The sequence below is a fragment of the Podarcis vaucheri genome, assembly GCF_965113315.1.
Source record: "Podarcis vaucheri genome assembly, chromosome: Z".
In the NCBI taxonomy this organism is placed as follows: Eukaryota; Metazoa; Chordata; class Lepidosauria; order Squamata; family Lacertidae; genus Podarcis; species Podarcis vaucheri.
Genome location: NC_138758.1, coordinates 36,821,741 through 36,846,321, shown reverse-complemented (window position 1 = coordinate 36,846,321; position 24,581 = coordinate 36,821,741). Strand labels below are relative to the sequence as shown.

The following is a 24,581-nucleotide window of genomic DNA, read 5'->3' as shown; positions in this document are numbered from 1 at the left end:
TTCCCCCCCTTTACATCAATTTCAGACATGGTGAGATATTTCCACACGAAATCAACCCCCCCTGCCAACTGTTTAACAGCATTGCATTCTGCTAGACCATTGTTTACCAAAACGTAAAACATACACTTTCTGAAGTAGGCCTCTTCTGGAGTTTAATCCGTGCCATTCATTTCTTCCAAGTTAGCATCAGGTGTGCTGTCATCATGTGACCTTGCCCTCTTGCACCGAACTCCATTACATCTACGAGAAGAGTTTTATATCTATATTTAGTTTTGACACAACCGATCTGGCTTCATTCCACTTGCATTTCCAGTTGCTTCCAAGTTTTGTCAGCTCTGTGAGAGAGTTTCTACATTTGCTACTTCAACATCCAGTGTGGCGTCTCTAGCTTGAATGACCTTGTTGCAAATATCTATGCCAGCTAATATTTTGTACCATACAGCTGACATCAACATACAGACAGAAAATGTCACATATAATAAAACTCCGTGGACTTTATGGCTTGTTTTGGCTGTCAAATTTGGTTCTAGGAGGTCTTCCAGTGCTAATTTAATGCCAGGCAAGTGAGCTGCAAAAGGTTTTACACATCCAGTACAATCTGGCCATCTTGTTTCGGACTTTTGGAATTTTATTATACCATGAAGAGAACAACCAATACCGTTTTGTATTAATTCCCACTGCTTAGGAATGGAAGTGGTGTTGCACAGTTTGAATTGTTTTGAAAAAGTGATTGCCTCAGGTATTTCAGCACCATCATTTCAATGTGTGTTGAGTGTGTGACTCCCACAAGGTGAAAAAATGGCTGTTGAGCTTTTTTCTCTTCCATTTTTGCATGTGCGCTGTTGTGTTTTCTGGCCCTATTTGCCCCATTATTGAAATCTTGAGCAATATGGTCACTGAGAGGAATAGCATGTTCTCTCAATGTATCAGTTATCAACTTGTGGGATATTTAAAATGCAGTCAAACCAACGATTTGGCGCATGTTGGGAACTGAAGCTCTCATACTGTAGTTATCCTGTAAGTTTCCTAGAGAAAGCCCTGTGAGAGACACTCCCACTGTGCCCAAGACACATATATTGTCCCACCTGCCTGGGCACATCTTCTTTCTTCTCTTACTCTTCATCTTCATTATCAAGCCAGAAATGTGAGAATGTCTGCTCAGACACCATCTTAAACTAGACTAAAGCATGTCTTTGTAACTGAATTACAATTTTAAGGCTGCCTGAACAAAGTCGCTGTATTTGTCATTCTGCAACAGAAACTCTGAGTGAGTAAATGTTATTTTTACTGTTTACAGACTGTTACTGTGATTGTTGTTTTAAAGGGGAAAATACCTGGAGAATCCAAACTGCTTTAAAGCATCCTGGATTACTTAAATTTAAAAAGCTAAAACTAGTCTAAGTTTCTCTTTCAAGCTGTAAAGGGATGCACTCTACTGAACTCACAAATATGAGGAAGGAAAGATAATAACTAATAAATCTATTCACGTCCCTGCACAACCGAGCAATTTGATTCCTTCTTTCACTGCAACTATCTGCAAACTTGAGAAATCTTTCTTGAATCTCATTTTGTGTTTCTTTTAAAAGTGCACATCTCAAAATAAATGTTGTTTGTTCAATACAGAAAGAATCTGATGTGGATTTACTATTATTGCAAAGTACTTTACAGATTGTCACTCAAGCAAAATGTGTTGTTTCACATGATTCGAGCATTCTGCAATAAATACATTTTGTGAGTCAGGGGACAAATCATGAACTTGAAGCCTCTCACTCCTTTTCTGTGACTCCTCTACACTTAGCACATGTTCCTGAAGGATGGGGCCCCACCTGGAGAACAGTTCCACAAGTTTTAAAAAGTTTCCATTGGTTGAATCACCAATTTGATGGAATGAACCAGTAAATGCTAGACTACATTCTTCCAAGAAGATTACAACATTGATGGTGCCCTTTAAAAAGTTGTACTACCTCAAAGCTTCAGCTCTGATTGGCGCTTCTAAGATGACATCAACTCCTGTCCCAGAGAGCAGGCACCTTCCTAGTTCTCGCCAAGCTAGGTAACATTTGCTGCGGTTTTTTCATGTTCTGGGATCCTGTAGGAAAGTTTCTGCCACTTCTCATTAGAATCCCAGCTTTCAACAGATACTAGTGCAGATGCAGTGCTGACGCAGGAGAGCTAATCTTGACTGTCTTGTTTCTGTTGACTACAGAGAAGCCACTCTCTTACATGCAACTCTCCATTGGTGCTTTGACATTTCAGTATGCTTTCTGGGGAAACTTGGTTGTGGGTGTTTTTTTTGGTACGGTCAAAACTAGGCTTTATTTTGCTTAGGTCAAAGACCCAGGTTGGCACTCCTCCAATGTGCATTTGTGTGCGCGCGCACACACACACAGGGGGAGAGAGAGAGAGAGAGAGAGAGAGAGAGAGAGAGAGAGAGAGAGGGAGAGACTTGGAGCTTCAACGGAACCTCTCTGGAGGTTTCACCTGGGGCAAGAAACCTGACTAGCCCCCCTGTAGTTATGGCTCTGCTTTTGGGAATATTTTAGGCAAAGGGATGTGTCTATTCATAGTATATTTTTCTATTTCCTTTAGAGATGGAAACTTAGTTCTGATATATCCAGTGCCAATGCCTACATTATGATTACGCCTCTCATCTTCCACATGCATTTGTATGTACGGTATGTAAGGGTACAGTAGTGGAAGATTTCCTGTGTAAATTCAAATATGTTTAATACTTCTAATTTTAGAAGAACCAACTACCTAACAATTTGTTCCTAAACCAGGAGTGGAAAATCATGAGAGGTTTTTTTGTCCACTGTTTCCAACTGCAGTTTATTTATACGAGAGAAAATAAAGGGGATGTTCTTGCAATGATGCTGTTGGGATGGGAGTATATCTAAAGCTGCTCCTTTCCTCTGCAGTAAAATATGGCATGCTATAACTGATCTTCCTTTGCTCAACCTTAAAAATGTTCTCCAGGCTTCACCATTCTTTCTGCCATTCAGTTTTATTTGTAAGCAATATTATAAATACAAGTAAAAATTGCAGCACGGAATGTGCTTGATTGATCAAAACACCAACAATCCAGCAAGAGCTCCCCTGCAAACTTCGCAGCTTGTTGCCAGCTGGCTGACATAACTTGTGTTGTGCTCAGCAGTAAAAATAATTTGCAATTCCTTGTTCCTCATATCTGAGCTGTTTCTCAGGTTAACCAATAATTCCAAATTGACAACACCTTTTGTCAGAAAACCTCCAAATTAAAATGCACAGATGAATAATTACCCAGTCTTCTATTCATAGAATTGATAAAGCAGAGCACTATGAAATACCTGTTGTTTGTTTGTTTGTTTGTTTGCTTTTATTATACTTTTACAATCATAATTTGAATCAATGCAAGTGTTAACCATCTCCTGATTCTTAGGAGAGTTGTCTGGAAAAGATAATTTTACCAGATGTAGTCAGTTCTTCATCTGTTCATGATTATAATGGTGACCATGAGCTGCTTTGTCCTCTTCTGCTTGAAGTCAGGCTGCTGTCAGGTCAGGACCAACCCCTGCTGCCCTCCACCTGCAGATGGCAGTCCCTTCAGTAGGCGGAGCATGTCTCCCGCAGGGAAGGCAAGGCAAGCCCGCCTTCTCGCCTTGCCCACTCATACTACCAGTATCTTTCACTGGGATTTCAGTGCTGCCTCTCTGGATTGCCTGGGAGAAGTAGGCAGGGCCATGCTGGCAGGACAGGAAGAGGGTGGGGGAAGAAATGTCACAGTGTTTTATATAGGCTTACACAAAATGTAAAAGCTAGTCTTCACATAATACCTGCAAAGGTCTTCTGAGGTCCCAGGAAATTTCTGGCTCCCCTCTTTTGGTTCCCAGCCCCCATTTTGATCCCAGGCAGGGGTATGATGCACACCCCTCTCCTACGCCCTGGCCTCTCGTTGGCCACTGTGAGAACAACATGCTGCACCATGACAGACATTTGGCTTGATCCAGCAGGGCTTGTCTTACCTTCTCACACAGGTCATGGTAGGCACCCATATTGTTCTTAGTGACCCTTGTTATGACCTATACATCTCTATATAGCTTAGGCCCAGGCTGTCTGAAGGACCGCATTCTCCCATACTAACCTGCCCTGACTCTGAGATCTTCAAGGGAGGCGCTACTCTGAGTCCCGCCACCCTCACAGGCAGGCTTGATGGAGATGCAGGACAGGGCCTTCTCGGTGGCTGCCCCCAGACTGGAATTCCCTTCCTAGTGAGGCCAGACTGGCTCCCTCCTTTGTTGTCCCTCTGCCAGCAGGTGAAGACTCTTGTTTCAACAGGCCTATGGGAACTGGCTGACTTTTGAAGGAAAGGGCTTTTAGTAGTGCTGCACTGTCTTTATTTGTATTTCAATAGGTTTGTTTTTGATATTGCCTCAATTATATTATAGTTTAATTACTTCTTCATGGTTATCTTTTATTTGTTTTTAGTTCTTTGTATTTTATCTGTGTTTTGTGTTTTTATCTGCAAGCCACATTAGTCCCATTATCTTTAATAATAACAGTTAATAGGGCTTCAGCAGCTGAGACAAAGGAACAAATTCAGGTTCCACATAGGGTCTCCCACTTCCATCTTGCGCCCCCTCTCATGACCTCACCGTGCCTTCTCCTCCCTTTAAGGGGGGGGGGCATGCAAACATGGTGCCTGGCAAGCGGTCTAAGAACCTTCCAGGCTGTGAGGAGAAAACGTTCTTCTGATTTGCTTAATGAACGTTAATTAAGGAGACAGAAGATAGCAGATTCCTTCAGGGTAGAGATGAAAGGACCGTTAATTAAATCTGGAGAGAGAGGAAGAGTCGGGGACGACTGATCCTCCTTCTGATCAGACTTGACAATGCAAGTGACGGAGGCACGAGGAGGCGAGGGGTGTGGAAGAGTACAAAATCCCTCCTTTCTCTCCTCTCCTCTCATCTCTCTCTCTCTCTTTCTCTCTCTCTCTCTCTCTCTCCCCCCCCCCCCCTCAGTTCAAAGCCTGGAGCCTCAGCCAGCGAAGAGCGTAAGCCTGGCTTTTGAAGGAGCAAGTTGGGGCGGGGGTAGGCGGAATCCTTCAGCATGAAGAAATGACTCCTTTTGGGAGGTGGCAAAGATCCCCCCTCAAGCTACCTAGCCAATCGCTCGGGATTCCTCAGTTTTAACACCTCATCCAGCCCTTATTGGGACCCACAGATATTTGGTTCCAAGTGATATTTCTCTGATAGAAACATAAGGACACGCACACCTATTCATCTTTTAGTGTGACACTTTGAAACTCCCTGCCTATTGACCTCAGGGGGGTACCTTTGCTGACTGCTATAAATATTTTTTGTTCGGGCAAACATATCCAAACCCACAGAATTCTGATTTTTGTTTTAATGTGGTTTTCGCTTATTTTAATTCCTCCCCTAGGTTTTAAATAGCTTTCCCCCAACTGATAATTTTTAGTGTTTTACTGTATTCTTTTTTGTGTGTCAACTGCTTTGAGGTTTCTTTTTATATTACAATCAGGTGGTATATCAATTTTATGAAATAATAATAATAATAATTAATAATAATAATAATAGACTGAGTCAGACTGATGGCCCATCTAGCTCAGTACTGTTGACACTGACTGGCAGCAGCTCTCCAGGGTTTTCAGGCAGAGCTCTCTGCCTAAGCTGGAGATGCTACCGGGGATTAAACCCATACACTGCAGGTGCTCTACCAGTGAGTTGCAGCCCATTCATGGGAAGATAGGAAGCTGCCTTGTACTGAGTCAGAACATTGGTACATCTAGCTCAGCGTTGTGTACACCTACTGGCAGCAGCTTCTTTAGTTGTGATTCCTGCATTGCAGAGGGGGTTGGGCTGGATGACCCTTGGGGATCCCTTCAAACTCTACAATTCTATAAGCCAGTGACTAGCTTGTTAAAATGGGGCGTGTGTTCCTTGAGACCCAGAGAGACTGACAGCCACTGACAGGATCCTCACTCACAGGCTCTCCCTCCCTCTGTCCCACCAGGTATTCATCTGCTCTAAGTTGCTTTTCTTCTGTAATTTAATTTTAAAACCACAGCTGCAGGGCACAATCCTTGTTCTTCCATCAACAGCATATTGGGCAGGATAAGCCTCGTCTCCCCACCCACCCTGCTCCACATACTATCAATCTTCCTTCTCCCCTCAACACTCCCCTCAATATTAGTACAGCACCTGAGGGCACAAACCGATCCCTAGGGGATGTTCAGCTTTCTTCCCTACTTTAATTCTCCCTTCCCAAAGAGCGCATCCTTTGCAATTCTGAATGCGTCCTTTGAACATCCTCCTGGTGGCATCCGAGATGGGATTAGGGAAGGGAACAAACAGCGGCAGGCTCTCTGTGCATTTAAATAAGCATCCGACAACAAAAAGAAGAATACTTTTTCTGTTCTTCAAACATAACAATCCTACACACACACACACACACACACACACACACACCTACCTCTGGAGAATTCCCATCCTGCCATGCTGTACGACTGGATAAAGTTCAGAAAAGGGTGACCAAAGTGATCTAGGAGCTGGAGCAACTGTTTTTATCATCATTGTGCCATGGGCCAAACAAAGATGTTCAATCTAAATAACTTTTATCGTTTCTATTGACTGTGGCCTGACAGACTATAGTTTGAAACTGTGGAAGATTTTGGAATGGTTGACTTCCTCTGTAAGGTGACCAAGATGCTCAAGGGTCTGGAAACCAAGCCTTATGAGGAACGGTTGAGGGAGGTGGGCATGTTTAGCCTTGATAAGAGGAGACTGAGAGGTCATATGATAGTCGTCTTCAAATAGAGTGGATGCTCGGGTTGCGAACGAGATCTGTGTGGGATGCACGTTTGCACCCCGCAGTGTCCACAACCCGCAGCGGTGTGTCTGTGCACTTGTGGGTTGTGATTTGGCGCATCTGGGCATGCGCAAAGCGCAATTTAACACTTCTGCACGTGCGCGACTGTCGAAACCCAGAAGTAACCCATTTTGGTGCTTCCGGGTTTTGGCGGTCCACAACCCAAAAAAACACAACCTGAAGTATCTGTAACACAAGGTATGACTGTACCTAAAGGGATGGTTGTCACATGGAAGATAGAACAAGCTTGTTTTCTGCTGTTCCAGAGGGCAGGACCCTAACCAGTGCTATTTCAAATGACAAGGAAGGAGATTCTGGCTGAACATCAGGAAGACCTTTATGAGAGTAAGAGCTGTTCGACATTGGAATGGACTTCCTCAGAAGGTGGTAGACTCTCCTTCCTTGGACAATTTTAATCAGAGGTTGGATTCCTGCACTGCAGGGGTTGGACTAGATGACCCTTTAGGATCCCTTCTATGAATTCCTTTCCCACCCAATATGGAAATGTTACTGAATCTTCTACATGCATTGCAGATTTTTTGCTGGTGAGATGCAGCCCTTCATGAGAAGATAGATTCAAAAACTGGTAAATGTTTCCTAAGCTGTACTACCTTTCCCCCCTTCCTGCTGTATGGAAAAGCACATGAACCTGAGCTTTGAAATATTTGTAAGTAAACCATTTTGAACTTACAAACATATTATCTCTTACCAGACTTAGCAAACATATGCTAAGGGGAAGTGGGGAAGAAACTTAAGAAGGGGGTATTTAAAGGTCTAACTACAGCCTATATTTCCATGCTTTACTTTGCTGCATGTTTTGTGATTTTAAATTTCTCACCAAATAGTACTTGCCCCACACATGGATCTAGGCATCCAGGGAATTCTCATTTTATCCTTCAACTAAATCACTAAAAGAATCCCAACACTGCCAGCATCTAACACCTGATTCCCCATTTGCTACCTGACTAAGTTCAAGGTGTTACTATTAACTTGTGTCCTTAACAAGGTGTCCTCAACAACTTGAGACCAGCTTACCTACGAAATCTCCTTACCCAACATGGGCCCACTCAACTGCTTCAATTGGTAGAATTAGCACTACTGAATTGGCCACATACACCCACTCCACATTTGTAAGAACTTGATCATTTAGTGTAGTGCTGCCTACACTTTGGAACTCCCGGCCTATTGAGATCAAGCACGTGCTGTCACTGCCCTCTTTTCAGTGCCTGCTAAAATCATTCTTGCTTAGACAAGCCTACCCAGATGCTTAGGAAATTGAGGTAATTTTAATCTGTTTTAGTATTTTAACTTTTCTATGTTTTAAAGTATGGCTGTAATTTTTTTCTTGCTTTATCTTTTTGTAAATTGCTTTGAGGTTTTGGATATTTATTTATTTTTACAATCAAGCGGTATATAAATTTTGTTAAATAAACTAATAAATATGGCTCTCTGAGCATTAAGATTCAGAATCCATGATGCAGTGCAATAACAGGCCATTTTATGGCTGTAAACAAGTGCCAAGCTCAAATGACCTCTTAAAATTCCACATTTGTCGGCAGACAAAATTGGCCATGCAGTTCCTGAGCTTCTCCAGGCGAAGGAGAAATTCTTCAGCATTTTCTGAAGTACGGGCTTACCATGAAGCAGCTGCTTCTCTCCCCCCCCCCCAAGGATTTGGGTTTTTGTTTTGTTGGTGGTAGTGGAAAATATTCAGACAATCCAAAAAAGTGGCCTCCTTTTTCTAGGAAGGCAGAAGAAGAAGAAGAAGAAGAAGAAGAAGAAGAAGAAGAAGAAGAAGAAGATCAAATTTTCACACACACACCAGAAAAAATGTCTGATAAATTTCAACCTAGATCTATTGTAAGAATGTGTTTTGCCACATTGCTGGTGGATGTAGTTAATTCTGCAGCCTTACAGCAGCCAAATAAACACATTTAGGAATACCCTGCATCACTACAAAACCCACAGTGCAGCACAACTCTGAATGAACTGTGCACACATGGAAATGTCTATAGGGTTGTCTCTGGAATAAGTCAAGCGTAGAGGAAATCATGGGTCTAATCTAAGCTTGACAAAGTCTGAAGCAAACTCAAAGTCTTAAAAACTGAATGACTATAAATATTTGTAGTCAAAGTACAAATTCACTTGTTTTATTTCCTGCTCTGTGGAGGGGGGGGGGGACAAAAAACAAAGCCAAATATGGCCTCAAGGGGCCTATGCTATACAGTCCCTACTTTCCTAAATCATATTCTATGCCTTTAAGTGCTGCACAAGAGGCAGAAACTCAACAGGGACATTTTCCCCACAGCATAGAGAGGCAATGAGGGGGAGAAAACAGCTTTAAAGTTGATTCAAAGCCTACAGATTTTAAAGGCTCAAGTCAATTCCCAATTGTGGGGAGGAGGTGGGAGGAGAACGGAAACCAGCTACTTTCTTTCTCTAGAAACCTGCCTTTAGTCCTTAAGGAAACTTATTTCCCCTTGGAGAGTAGCTAGGGAGGCAACGGCTAGGGTTGCCAAGTTCTTGTAGCAGCTTTGCTCCTGCACCTTTAACCAGACCCTGAAAATGATGAATACTAGCCAGGCTTTGTTTGTCAAAGCACTTAGATAAAGTAATGGGGGGACGGGGACGGGACAGACTCATCCAGGTGGATTTCTGTGCATCACAGGTTGCTGCTTTAAGGCACAGCAAGAGGGCCAGAGGTTAAATCTAGCAGACTTCCAGGGCTGGTGGGGAACATTTTTCTAGCCTGAGGGTTTCATTCCCTTTTGGACAATCTTCTGAGCATCTTGTGCCAGTGGTGGGAGGGGCCAGAGGTAAAATTGGGTGCAGCAACACACACACATTTTACCTCTGTACAATAGGCACCTTGATATCCCTTTACTGAGGAAACCCAACAAAAACAGTGTATAATTTGAGGAGAAAGGAACAGGGGGATTTTGTGTTTCCTACAAGTGGGTCTTGTGCAAAGCAAAGGTTACCCAAACAAATGCCATGGCAAATGCAAGGATTTGAACACAGATCTATTTAACCTGCAGCCATCTAGATGTTGCCGGACTGTGGCTCCCATTAGCCCCAGCTGGCATGGCCAGTGATCAGGGATAATGGGAGTCCAACATAAAGTTCTGCAACACACCCTATGGAGATTAGTCCATTAGGGCAAATGCAGCACTGCCCCACCAACCTTGACCTGCCCTCAGCAAATCCCTACCTGCATGCCTTCTTTTTAAAAAAACCAACCAGTGGATGGTTCTGTCTGTCACTGGGTCTGGCACTTCCCATTTATGGCCCTCCTGTCTGCCACCCTAGCGGTCGCATTGGGTGTGAGGCACCCCTGCCAACACGCCTTTCTCCTGCCACAAATACAACCATAGCCCAGTGATGTTGTGGAAAATGTGTGGCTGTACAGAGTCCCCTTTTCACAATGCCAAGTCCGATTAATTAATCTTGTGTGCCCATTAGCTCTGTCGTTGGCATTTGATCGTTCAATTGTTTTGTCGGCGAGTCAAATTAAAACTTACTTAGCTCCCTTCGTTTGCCTAATTAATCCTACAGCATCCCGTTTAGAAAACTGATCCGATTTAACAAAATTCAATTAATCTGACATCCAGGGCCTAGTTTTCAAGGCTGCTGCTGTCCTGAGGGTGTGAGGCAGGTTGAGGCTTCAAATAAACAATGCTGTAAAAATAGCAAATTCAGATATAAAGGGCCGCATCCTCTTGACAAAACCATCTTATGCTTCCTTAGTTTCTGCTGTTAAAACTCAGCTGAAACGGACAAGTCTTACGGCAGGGATGGGGAGCCTGTGGCAACCCAGAGGAAGTTGGACTCCCATCAGTTCTAACAAACGTGATCGGGTACAAAATGCTTACAACCCTGGTCAGCAGCTGTGCTCGCCAGATCTCAGAGTTTGATTTGTTTTGATTGATTGCATTTTTATCCCACCCCTTCTCTCCATGGCACTCAAGGTGGTGTTCATGATTCTCCTCACCATTTAACCCCCCACAACAACCCTGTGAGGTAGCTTAGCATGAGAGGCAGTGACTTCTCTAAGGCCACATCCAGTGATCTTCATGTAACGTGGGATTCTGTTTCCTGCTGCACACTTAATCCTACTCTTAAAGGTAAAGGGACCCCGCCCTTAGGTCTAGTCCCGAACAACTCTGGGGTTGCAGCACTCATCTCGCTTTACAGGCCGAGGGAGCTGGCGTACAACTTCCAGGTCATGTGGCCAGCATGACTAAGCCACTTCTGGTGAACCAGAGCAGCACACGGAAACGTTTACCTTCCCGCTGGAGCGGTACCTATTTATTCACTTGCACTTTGATGTGTTTTCGAACTGCTAAGTGGGCAGGAGCAGGGACCAAACAATGGGAGCTCTCCCGAATCACGGGGATTCAAACTGCTGACCTTCCAATCAGCAACCCCTAGGCTCTGTGGTTTAGACCACAGTCCCACCTGCGTCCTACTCTTAGCCTATCCCAATGTAATCTCATTCACAGAATCTCTCCCAGTGGTGGGAATGGTGGGGCGGAAGGCAGGGAGCCCAACAGTAGGGGGCGTCAGAGACACCGACAGGCAGAGCCAAATAGTTTTATCCCCATCCTTCTCCCTATTGCATTCTGTAAGAGCAACACTGAGACTGAGGAGGGACCCCATCTGGACTGGATGGTGGCTGGCTGAGTGCAGATGGACTGTTGCTCTGACTGAGTATAACAGAGTATTTTGTTCCTGTTTAACTCAGCCCTTTTCCCATAACCATGAGGACTAGCATCTTACTTTATTTTTAGAGGACTGGCTGTAGCTCCATGGCAGAGTGCCTGCTTGGCATCCAGAAAAGTTCAGGTTCTATCTCCAGGTAGAGCTGGGAATGTCCCCTGCCTTGAAACTCTGGATAGCCTCTGCCAGTCAGTGTAGAAAACAATGACCTAGATGGACCAATGGTCTGACCCGGTATAAGGCATCTTCCTGTTTCCCTGTTTGAGGAAGGTTCCCATGAAAGCAAAATGAAAGCAAAACGCTAAGGTCAAATGCAGTTGTTAGGAAAAAGGCACTTCTCATTTGAATGGCACCAGGAACCTTTGATCTGATTCCAGACTCGACAGCTGCCCTTTCTGGCTTCAAATGTGATTAAGCCTAGAAATCCCAGTGCTGGATTAATCAGACTTGGTTGCTGCTGTTGTTTTTATCTCCATCTTGATTGGTTGGGCTGTTCTCCCGTGTTAAAAACACCCTCAGCTGCAAAGGAGAGTTGCCAAGTTGAAAAACCACCAATGATATTCAGAGCAGACATACAAAGACCTAGGAGATGTGGATGCTGAAGGTAGGAAATCAGGGAGAGGGCCAGAATATAATTTAAAGACCAGCTTATCTCATCGCACTTTTCCAAAATGATCCTCAAACTGAAACATAACCCCAGTTTTGCAATGCAGTTTTGGCAAGGCGCAAAAATGGATACCCTGGGATATAGTATTCTTAAAAATACATTGTGAAAATAACACACCAGAATACATTGCTTTAAGGAAATTTGCTTTGCATTTCTGGACTGGGAAACCCTGGCCACAGTAGTTAACGCATGGTTCAAGACTGGATTACTGCAACACACTCTATGTGAGGCTTCCCTCACACTTTATCTGGAAGCTGCAGTTAGTGCAGAATGCTGCAGCACAATTGCTGACAGGAGTGAAGCCTTATCAACATATGACACCTGGGCTCAGAGATCTGCACTGGCTGCCGATTTGCTATCCGGGCTGGTTGCCTCCTAGGGTAGCAAGTTCCAAAGTTTAACTCTGTGCTGCGTGCAGAAGGACTTGGAATCATAGAATTGTAGAGCTGAAAGGGACCCTGAGGGTCATCTAGTCCAACCCCCTGCAACGCAGGAATGTCAACGAAAGCATCAATGACAGATGGCTATTCAATCTCTGCTTGAAGACCTCCAAGGAAGAAGAGTCCACAACCTTCTGAGAGAGTCCTTTCTACTGTCGAACAGCTCTTACCAGCATAAAGTTCTTCCTGATGTTTAGTTGAAATCTCCTTTCTAGCAACTTGATGCCGTTGGTTTGGGTCCTCCCCTCCATGGCAGGGGAAAAAAGTTTGCTCCAACTTTCATGTGACAGCCCTTGAGATATTTGGAAATGGCCATTGTATCTCCTTTTATCTGTCCTGAATCTTCCAACACTCAGGCTCACTGAATGTCACAACCTCCTTGAGTGCTCTTCCCCGGCTGGAATGTGTCCTTGAACTTGGATTATGCCTCTTTCTTGTCTGGATGCCGAATAGACAGGTGTTTTTTTAGTAACCTCTGACTTTGGCTGGAACGTCTCCTGCTGAACAAATTGAAGAACCCCCAGGAGGTTACTCCCAAATATGGCCCCTGGGTTGAGAAAGGCTGCGCCTCTGGACTAGGCAACACTTGTGAACTGCATTTATATTCCACCTTTTTCTCTAAGGAGCTCAAAGCGGCTTACATGGTGTGGTGTTTGCTCGTTCATTTAGAAAATGGGGGGAGAGATAGGGTTAAAAATATAGACCAATAGGAAAGCTGGAGGTGGAGCCTACCTGTGTATAAAAGGGCTTAGCCCGAGGTTTGAGTAGTTGTTGTTGGGAGCTGTTGGTAGGTAGTTGGTTGGTTTTAGTGGGTTGGCTGTTTGGGAAAGGTGGTTGGAGAAGCAGTTGGTAGGCAGTTGGTAATAGAGAGACAGTTAGAACAGTGGGTTCTTGAGTGAGGGGAGGTGGAAGAGATAGAGGGAGGAAAATAAGACTAAGAAAGTAAAGAGTAACAACGTTTGGAATGCCGGAAAAGTTTGTTTGTGTCTGAAATAAAATACACTCTTCTTTATTAATTGAGAACCTGACTGAGGCTGAAGTGATTTTACTGGGGAGGACCTGGTTGGTGGCAGCAGATTAGTGGTGTACGGGTCAATAGTCCATGAGACAACTGGGGGCTCCGTACGAACGCCACACATGGTTCTCCTCCTCCTCATTTAATCCCTACGACAACCCTGTGAGGTAGGGTAGGCTGAGAGGCAGTAACTATGACCCAAGCTCACCCAGTGGGCTTCCTGGCCAAGTGGAGATTCAAACCCTGGTCTCTCCCATGTCCTGGACCTACTCCAGCACAATAACCACTGCACCACACTGCCTCTCCAAATAGTAAGTTAGATGGAGAAATTTTCTGACCTGGGTCACATCTACACTATACAGTTAATGCATACTGAAAACTTGTGTGTGTCCTCCCCCCCCCCCCCCAAGAATCATGGGGAGTGTAATTTATGCCTCTCATCATCCAGCTGCAATTCCCACCACCCTTAACTGACTACATTTCCCAAGATTATTTGGGGGAAGCCAGATGCTTTCAATGTGTGCTAAATGAATTGTGTGTTAAAAGAATCTTGGGAAGTGTGGTGCTGGGCGTTGTAGCTCCTTGAGGGGTAAACTGCAGTTCCTAGGATTCTTTGTAGGGGGCAGTCATGTACTTTACAGGTGCTTTAACTGGGTGGTGCAGCTGCAACCCCAGAGGCAGTCCCTACATCTCTGGTTGACAACAATCTGCAAGAATGTTGGCTTTATTCTGCTGCTGTTTTAATTTGCTTTATATTTTTACGTAAGGGTTTATTGGGTATATTCTTGCATTCCAGGGTTTTATTTTATTTTAACACCGTTTTATGAACTCGCCCAGAGGAGACTGGCTATTGGGCAGCACAGACGTGCCACTAAATTAATTAAAGCCTCACCACCGCTGAACTGTATCCCATCCTCATAAGCTATGCAGATGGAACTTTACATTCAGCCAAAACCGCTGGTGCATGCAATCCAATATATCCCACTCCGACTGACTGAGAGTCTCAAGCAGGAATTTTCCCTCACCTGACATCAATTGAGATCCTAGAAGCTTTTTTCAGCCCAAGGGCCACCTTCCCTTCTGGGTGGCCTTCTGGGGGCCACATGCCAATGGTGGGCAGGGCCAGAGGCTAAATTGGGCAGAGCAACATGTAAGTTTAAACTTTATACAGAAAGCTAGCTTCTACATCATGCCTCTTCTTTCCATTCAGGAAAGCAAGAGGTGTGATCAGAGTTGAAGGGCACATCCCACCCAGGCAAAAAATGCCTGAGGGTGGTATGAAGCAGAGCCAGTAAGGGGTATGGCCTCTTAGAAGAGAAATACTGGTAACACTTTACTGAGGAAATTGAACAAAAGCAGCGTATAACTTGAGGGGAGATAAAACAGAGGGGTTCTGTCTCAGTTCAGCCCTTGTACATAGAAGGGAGACATTCATCCAAGCATACAGAGGGCAGGAGAACTCCCTCAGAACTACCCAGCCAATCAGGACAGGTGCTACCTCAGCAAACAGCAGGCTGTTTGCTGCCCAGCAAAATCTCCACTTGTCTTCCTTTGGGCTTCTTGCTTGTAACCCTAGTAGAATTAACCCTTCACTTCCACATGGCATGATCTCTGCTGTTGCATTTCCATTATGATCTGGGGAAAGGGTGTGTGGCTGGAGTGGGCAGAGGAATGTAACTCAGGAAGATTCCAAAGGGCCAAACAGAGTTGCCCGAAAGGCTACATTTGGCCCCTAGAACTGAGGCTGCCCACCTCTGCTAGACCCTCCAGGGATGTCACTGATTTAGAGAAGCTGTCCTAATTTGATCCTGGAATGTCCCACTTTTCCTTAGGATGTCCCTATTTTCATTGGAGAAATGTTGGAGGGTATGGAGTTATCTGACCCCTGAGCCATCTGAAGGCAATCCTATATAGGGAAGAGTTTTGTTGTTTTTTTAAGTTCAATGTTTTATTATGTTTTTATATATGTTGGAAGCTGTCCAGAGTGGCTGGGGCAACTAAGTAAGCTGTGAGGGGTATAAATAGCAAAATTATCATTATGGAATGGGACGTCCCTATTTTCATCAGAGAAATGTTAGAGGGTATGTATGCTCTGCCCGCATAGTGACCCTTGTGACTTAAAAGTTTTTGTTTGGCATTTTCCAGTGCCTTTTAAAAAGGTGTTTGTGTGTAGTAGTAGTGGTGGTGGTAGTAGTGGTGGTGGTACTAATGTTTTAATCCATTGTTTCAATACACAATGTGCTATCTGGTTAAAAGCCCAGAGGTCTAACTCCCCCCCCCCGCGAAAAAGCTGCCCTGTATTTGCCCCTCACCCACCTTGTTTACTTCCCAGATCTGCACTGACCCCAGAACTCCAAGGAGACTGCCAAGAGTCTGAAGGAACCACAAATTATTCTGGCTCTGCGGAGAGCCAGGCCTTGCCTTGTTCAAAGCATCAGGAACCTCAGGGGGACAGCTGAGGCCCAAGGCTATTGTCTGCTGCAAAACCAGCCCAGCTTTTGCACGGCTCAGAGCATTGCAGCAAAGGCTAGAAAAGTTTTTCTTACCTTTAATTTACCCCCCTCTTCCTTTCAAGTGCAAGGCTCTGAAGAGGGTGACAAGGAAGGGCACATTTGCAAAGAGCAGAAGGTTTTTAGGGACTGTACCCTGTGAAGCGGGGAGGCCTTCCCGTGGTGTCCAAAGTGCTTACAACCCTGGTCAGCAACTATGCTTGCTGTATCTCAGGGATGGATTTTTTTTGTGTGTGTTTCCTGCTGAGCACCTAGTCCTACCCTTAGCCTGTCCTGATCTAATTCAGTATCTCCCAGTGGTGGAGGAAAATAGCCATGGGAACTGTTGGGGCTGAAGGCGGGATGCCCAGCAGTAGGTGGCGCCAGAGAGCTTTGGGCCAGGCTCTGCTGCTCAGGCTGACCTACCTCACAGAGTTGTTGTGAAGGTTAAATGAGGAGAAAAAGGTGGCATATAAATGCGATAAATATAGAACAAATATTTGATTCATGCATGCATGTATAAAAAGGAGCAGCAGGCAGAATGAACAAGATTTCACTACTTTGCATTGGGAGGAAGCCTCATTTAACTCAATGGCTATGGTGGCTGGTGCCAAATGGGAATGGTAGGGTCAGAGGCAGAGAGTCCAACAGCAGGTGGTGCCAGAGCCAGTGAGAGGCAGAGGCAACTCATTCTAGCTTTGTCCCCATTTGTCTAGTCCTCTTCTAGTCCTCTTCCTGAATCTTCTGTGTTTGTGAGCAATTTCTCAGGTGCCCATCCCAAACTCAGTGCCACTTCCTTGGAGTAGTCCTAGCCATGGTTTCTGGTGTACGATTTCCTGGTATACAAGAGGCTGACAGAATACAGGTTCAAATCCCCACTCGGCTATGAAGCTCACTGGGTGACCTTGGGCCACTCACAGACTCTCAACCTGACCTGCTTCACAGGGTTGTTGTGAGGATAAAATGGGCAGCAGGAGAACTGTGTATGTCACCTTGAACTCCTTGGAAGAAAAGTGAGATATAAATACAACCAACCAGTCATTCTGGAATAGGTGGTGTGAATAGGTGGAGCCACATGAAAACTGCAGATAAACCAACAACAAATAATCATGCAAGGGACTAGTGTCTTGGCTCCACGTCAATCAGTTCCTGAGTTGCACCAGTTTTACCGTTTCCTCACCCCTCCCATCATTGCATCATGTGGGATTGTGGCAGGTTTGTTTATGACAGAGCTAATTAAATACCTCTCCCGTTCAATGGTACCTGAGATCTCCTCTGCCTAAGCTAGGATTATCTGTAACATGCCGAGACCGAGACAGAATATGAAGGGATGTTATCGCAAGGAATTCTAATAGAGATTTAGTTATTCCCTGGCCTCGCATTTGCTTATTCCCTGACATTTGTAAAGTTCAGGTTTACAAAATAAACCCATATGAAAAAGAAAAAGAGAGAGATTCTCAAGGCGTTATTTACACACTGCTTGCCATTTTCTGCTCGGCTGGGCCGCCTTCCCAGCTCTTAAAGGGAAAGCATGTGAGATCAAGGTTTTAAAGTGGGTTTTCTAAGGCTTGGCAGGTGGGTTTTAGCCAAAGGGGAAAGTAGTGGGAAAGGGGAAAGGAGGGGGGCTGTTTTAGTGATTACAAATAATTTTTTCCCATGGGTGTGGTGGATTGTAAGCTTCCTTAGTTGGTGGAATCTGGTCCATTAGAATGAATGGGGAACTGCTTCAATGTGCGCCCAGTCCAGGGGGTGGCCCTGCCTGCTCTCCATAGTCTCAGCGTTGTCCCTTGTAGAACTCACCAGGGAAGAGGAGGAGGATGGGGACAAAACTAGAAATAGTTGGCTCTGCCTGAGGTTGGCTCTGCTACCACCTACAGTTGGGCTCCTGGCTTTCAGCCCTACCAGTCCCAATGGGCACCAGGCATGATGGCTTGCTCTGTTCACCTAAACTGTATCATTTTATGTAAACCCAGCTTGATACGTGTGTGTGTTAAAAAGAAAGAAATATTTGGCATGTTGTTTTCTGCCAAGTGGTTTGCAAACCAATGAACAACAAAATAATCCACTAGATATGCAAGCTAAGCAATCCTGCTTCTCTCCAAGAGGATTGTAGGGAAGCTTTTCCTCTTACTGTAAGCAGAGAATGGCTTACTCTGTGGCCAGGCAGGCAGGAGGCTGGTGGTGAGCTGATAAGCAGACCTAGGGAAGGCGGAAGAGAGAGGTGGCTGAGCAGGCATGCAGGTAAAGACCATCTGATGGAAACTTGGGCGGCATACGCACTATATATTTAAATCACATGACTGCCCCCCCAAGTATCTTGCAACAAAGCACTTCTTGCCTACCTTTATAAGGCAAGGTGGCTCCAGTTCTTTGCTGAGACAACACCTCCACGTGTTGCCTAATGAGAGAGTCAGACACGGGAGCTGTTCATAGTGCTGATTCAGTACAGGATCCAGGTTGGAGGGCCCTTTTTGGGAATGACAAGGGAGCAGGTCTGATTCCTGAATCTCTGCTTTTACTGCTGTTGAAGGACTCAGTCTATGAATGTTCCAGGTCCTAGTGCCCCTCAACTACCACAAGTTGTTGTTGTTTATTTTATTTGCACTCTGTGCTTCAGTCAAAAAGGCTCCTGAAGTAGCTTATGCACAATCAACTAAATCAAGAGAGTTCTCTGTCTGCTGGCTTACAATCTAAAAGACATGACACACAAGTGAAAAAGGGACATGGAGGGAGGAGAGGGAAAGCAAGCTCTATGTGTAGTGGTTAAGTGTGGGACTCAGACTTGGATGACCAGGGTTCAAAGCCACACCCCGGCCCAAGGTAACCCAGGGGTCTTCCAGGCTAACCTAAACAGGGAGGAGAAGAACTATGTATGTCACCTAATAATAATAATAATAGTTATTCTACTGACCAGCTGGTATTGGAGCAGTTGTCCAAGTTATAGATGACATACCTGGATGGTCATTTTCAGAGGGTGTTTCTTTGGGAGTGAGGGTGATCTGGTTGCGACATCTGTCACCCCATTGATCGCCAGGGTTGATCTGGCTGATCTGGCTGGCTAGGCGGGTGTCCCCTTCCTCCATGTGTGTCCCTCCCAAAGCTGCGCGCTCGGTGGAAGAGGACGACCATCCCAGATAGAAGGAGTGTACCGTTCTTCGGTCAAGGGTATACGATAGCTGCGCTCCCCTGCTAGAACCTCCAAACAAGTGGGAGGTTGCCTGCTTTTGATGGGGTTACACTCCCTCTGAAGGAGCAGGTAAGCAGCTTGAGGGTCCTTCTGGATTCATTGTTGTCACTTGAGACTCAGTTGACCTCAGTGGCGTGGAGTGGCTTCCATCAGCTTTGGCTGGTGGTCAAGCTGTGCCCCTATCTGGGCAGGGATAGCCTAATTTATGTTTCCTATGCTCTGGTAACCTCTAGGTTAGATTACTGCAACACGTTGTGCATTGTGCTGCCACTGAAGATGGTTCAAGAACTTCAGCTGGTGCAGAATTTGCTAGTCAGGTTGTTAACCAGAGCAAGATGATTTGAACATATAATTCCATTCTTGGCCTGACTGAAAATTAATTTCCGGGCCCAATTCAAAGTGCTGCTTTTGACCTATAAAGCCTTAAATGGCTCAGGACTACAATACCTCAAGTCCACCTTTTCCCATATGAACCGACCTGGACTGCAATCATCTTATGAGGCCCTTCTTTGTGTGCCTCCTCTGCAAGAAGTCCAGAGGGTGGCAACATGGGAATGGGCCTTTTCTGCAGTGGCTCCCTGTCTGTGGAATGCTCTTCCCATGGAGGCCTGCCCAGTACCTTCACAACATATCTTTATTTTTTTTATAATCTTTTATTAAGTTTTATCAATAGAAAAGTTCAGAAAAATACAAAAACAGAAAAATACAAAATTACAAAATACAAAAATACAAACATTAAACACAAAAAAGAAAAAACACATATAAAAGAAAACAAAACTCCCTCTTTTTTTTTTATTTCTCATCTTTAGTTAACTTATTTTCCTGACTTCCTCATGCCTCCCTTTTTTGTATCCCTTTTAAAAACTGGTTCAGCAAATTCATATCCAATTTAGCTTATCTATTATCAATCCCATCTTACATTTTACCTTGTTGCTAGAACCCCTTCTACAACATATCTTTAGGTGCCATGCAAAAACATTCCTCTTCTTCCAGGCCTTTGGCGAATTAAACAATCTATGACCTTTTTGAAAGTGTGTGGTATGTGTGTGTGTGCCTGTTCGTTACTATGTTATGTATCTTTGTGTTTTTAGATTGTAAAATGCCCTGTGATCCTCAGATGAAGAAAATTAGCAAACAAACAAACTAAAATTAAACAGTTCTGTAGGAGGTGGTGCCTGAAAGAGCTGGTTGTTTGGCATAGCTGGTGGAACGAGGCTAGCTCCCCTTTTCTCCCATAAGGGCAGCCTGAAGGAATGGCTGCCTCCCGGTGGCAGGAGGGAGTGCCCTCTCAAAGCCTATCCTAGGCCCATCTCCATTTAGTGCTGGGCTGGATCCATGCTGGAAAACCTGGGGAGCAGCTGCCTGTCAGTGTGGTGCAGGGCTGGGTAGATTATTGATGCTGTTGTGCCACAACTCCCATAATTGTTGACTACTGGCAATGGTGGCTGGGGCTTATGGAAGCTGGAGTCTAACAACTTCAGGAAGAATCACCATTTCCTCTATCCTCAACCTCAGACAATCCTGAGCTAGCTGGACCAGCAGTCTGACTCAGGATAAAACAGCTTCCTGGGCTAATCCCTTCCTTTTGTCACCCCTGAACTGAATATCTCCCAAAGGCAGATCTGAACTGCTGGTACCAGCAGGTTCAGGCAGAGCTTTAGAGCCTGCACAATCCCCCAGACCATACTGGGATGAACCGGATGAGGCTGACTCTACCTCAAGCAAACTTTTCTAAGTACTGAGCCAGCTGGCTGCTCAACCTGACACTTCCTACATGATACAGTCAACACTGTCACCCTGCTATGGAGAAACCTCCCTTAAATTGTCCAGCTGGGGTCCCTCCAGACCCCTTAATGGGCTTGCTAATGTAATCCAAGGCAACCTCAACTGCTAACAAGACTCATCCTGACATCCTCCGATCTGATAGCTTAAGGGTGGAATTGGGACTGGCTGACCCCTAGGATGAATAATAGAATCTTTATAATTGTGGAGTTTTAAAATTGTAGAATTTTATCATTGTGGAAGGGGCCTTAAGGGCCATCTAGTCCAACCCCCTGCAATGCCATGAGGGTAGGCAGGGAATTGTTGTGATGCTTGGCATATGGCCCAAGGATCTGCTTCCTGCCTTGACTTGAGGTTTCCTTCCTCTGATTTGCCTGTCTCTGTGTAAGGTCTGTATGTGGGTGGAGGCCACCCTTTTACAAATCACCCCAGAGTAGGACATGGATTAGAATAACATCTGCATATCTTAAGTTAGAGAAAAGTCTTGACCATCACCTGAGATACCATCACCAGATTTGGCAGGACACAGGCTGATGTTATGTTTGGACCATACATTTAAAGCACACAGCACCCCCTCCAGAGAATCCTGGGAACTGTAGTTTGTTAAGGGTGTCGAGAGTTGCTTGGAGACCCCCTGTTCCCCTCCCAGATGGATTCCTGTCACCCTCGACTTCTAAAATTAGGAACAATACACCTAGGAGTTATATTCTATGGCTCTCACTGAGAGCTCCTGTTCATTTTAATGGGAGCCTAACCTGTCCACCTGCCACTCTACTGCCCTTGATGCCCCCAACCACCACCAGTGGATGCAGCCATCTGAGCTTGTCCCCCATCATCCTGTAGTAGAGCCACTTCTGATAGGACCCCCACCCATGGCTGTTGACAGATCAATGAACACAGGCATCTACTTGAGCAGGCCTTCGATGTAAACAGATGGCTCCCATCAGCCTAGGAAAGAGTCAAACCGATAAACTAAAGGTGAAAGGCTCTGTATCCCATTACAAGTCATTAGTTAAATTATCTCTCCTGTCACCATTCAATTACCCTCTCCCCCTCCCCATTAAGTAATTCAACATACACCTGTTGGATTGGCAGCTCAGTTTGAGCAAAGCGGAGGGAAAATCCAGTTGATTGGGGGTGCGGGGGTTAGGACAAAAAAGAAAAGAAAAAGAATGACTGCACTTTATATTCTCTCTCTCTGTCTCACACACATCTCCCTGCAAGTTCCATCCTGTTATTGCACTGCCAAGCTTCTCCCTAACTCCTTCCCAATATTGCTACAACCAACTTCAATTATTTCCATCACATTATTGCACCAACCAGCTCCCACTAAATTTGATCACTTCATTGCTACCGTATTCTTATGGAGATACCTATTCCCCACCCCACCCCTTTTCACAAAGTAATTTCCCTGGGAATTATAGTAAGCAATGACATACTAGCCCATAACACCTGGGGGCCAGTTTACTTTGCAAGATTGCCTTACCCCACACATGCCCATGTAACTGCTTCAGTCTTCAGAACTGACCCTGTTACAGGTGCCACATAATCCTTGTTTCCAAGTTTGTAAGTAATCAATCTTTTAGTGTGGCAGCACCTACACCATAGAACTCCCTGCCTATTGATAACAGGCAGGCACAATAAAGCAATAAAAACACCAGCAAAAACAGATTTAAAATAGTTAAAAAATCAGAAAAGTTTAAACCACACATCAACTTTCTACATATCTTGGTAAGGTAAAGGTAAAGGGACCACCGACCATTAGGTCCAGTCGTGGCCGACTCTGGGGTTGCGCCGCTCATCTCGCTTTATTGGCTGAGGGAGCCGGCGTACAGCTTCTGGGTCATGTGGCCAGCATGACTAAGCCGCTTCTGGCGAACCAGAGCAGCGCATGGAAATGCCAGAAACGTATCTCGGTAGGCTTGCCTAAACAAAAATGTTCTTAGCAGGTGCTTAGCAGTGCACTGACCAGATCATTCTGCAGCTTCCAGATCAAATGCACGGTAATCTCCACACAGAGTGCATTGTAGCAATTAATTAATTAAAATGCACAATAGGACAATTTAATCCAAACGTTAAAGAAACACCAACCTATTGAAATGTGTCATAAAACAAGCCCACTGAAGCAGACATCCGGCCGGCCACTGTGAGAACAGGATGTTGGGCTAGATCCAGCCATGAGGCTCTTCTTATACTCTTTATGTCCATTAACAAGCTAAACAGCAGTTAAAACAGGAGGTTCAGGCCAGGAGATCCAGTGGAACGCTTGTCTAAACAGGTGTGTCCTCAACAGCTGGTGGAAGGAATGGGGCCGCTCACATTCCAGCAGGAAGAACATTATGCAACATTGGTGCCGCCAGCGTTAAAACATATCTCTGTTTTCCCAAAGTTGATCCCAGCGTTAAAACATATCTCTGTTTTCCCAAAGTTGATCATTATCAGGCCATCAGGTGGTAGTTGTCTGGTGTTTTCTTATTTTTACCCTGTTGCAGATATCAGTGATGATGCTGATTAGGGTTTGCAACTCTGCCATGCACCTTTTTCTAAATCTTGCATGGAATAAAAGCTTGGTTTGGACCTGTGTGTATCTGGTGGTGTGATAGCTTCCAGGGCCACATACTGTACTGCAAAGTTTCTGCATGGCTCCAGGCTGAAGCTGTGGACCCGACTTAATATTCCTCTGGAAAACACTGACCCTGATCCAATTAACCGCAGGGATTTTACCACATTCAGCAGTTGGAGTAGTGCGATGGCGCGGAGTGGGAGGGGAGGGGGAAAGGATAAAATGAGGAAAAGTCTGAGTTGGAGAACAAGGGTGCACTGATGCAAGCTGTGAAATGCCTTAGTTCCCCATAGAGGAACTTCTTCCTGGCTGGGTCAGAGCACAAGTGGCAAAAGGGGAAGGAATAAAAAATAATAATATTCAGACAAGATTTTCCCCACTTGTGTGTTCTTTAGATCAGGGGTGAACAGTTTTGACTCTCCTGGATTCTCCGACTGTCTCTTAAGTGTAGCGGCAGATAACCAGCCAATGCATCATTGAAAATCAGGCTGCAGGAAGGTGTGTGTGTGTGTGTGTGTGTGTGTGTGTGTGTGTCTGTAGAGAGAAGGAAAGTAAGGAGAAACCACAACAATCCCAGAACACAAGAGTTAAGGAAGAAGAATAAGCTAGTTTTAACTTGCAGTTTTTCAAAGCAGGGGGAATTATTGATCAATACTGTACACCTTTATCAATAACGAGTTAAACCCACCGTGCCTATCTGAATAACTGTATAACCCCCACCCCGCTCCCCCAACCTGCACTGGCTCTGAGATCTTCAGGGGAGGCCCTTCACTCAGTCCCACCACCCTCACAGGCAGGCTTGGTTGGGAACGCGGGAGAGGGCCTTATTTGTGGTAGCTCCCAGACTGTGGGACT

The 24,581-nt window shown here is 45.0% G+C and overlaps 2 long non-coding RNA genes across 3 annotated transcripts; one reads left to right on the top strand and one right to left on the bottom strand.

Moving 5' to 3' along the window:
- Positions 1–57: 57 nt before the first annotated feature.
- On the bottom strand, positions 58–14,083 carry LOC309523779. Of its 2 annotated transcripts, none has more exons than XR_014215612.1 (2): positions 13,423–14,083; positions 58–4,333 (listed from the first exon to the last, which is right to left on the bottom strand). It is a non-coding gene; the product is annotated as an uncharacterized lncRNA (long non-coding RNA). The 2 variants fall into 2 exon arrangements; XR_014215613.1 differs by having other exon boundaries at positions 58–3,722.
- LOC309523778 lies at positions 1,969–9,039 on the top strand. Its single transcript, XR_014215611.1, has 3 exons — positions 1,969–2,053; positions 2,590–2,675; positions 7,399–9,039. It is a non-coding gene; the product is annotated as an uncharacterized lncRNA (long non-coding RNA).
- Positions 14,084–24,581: the final 10,498 nt, after the last annotated feature.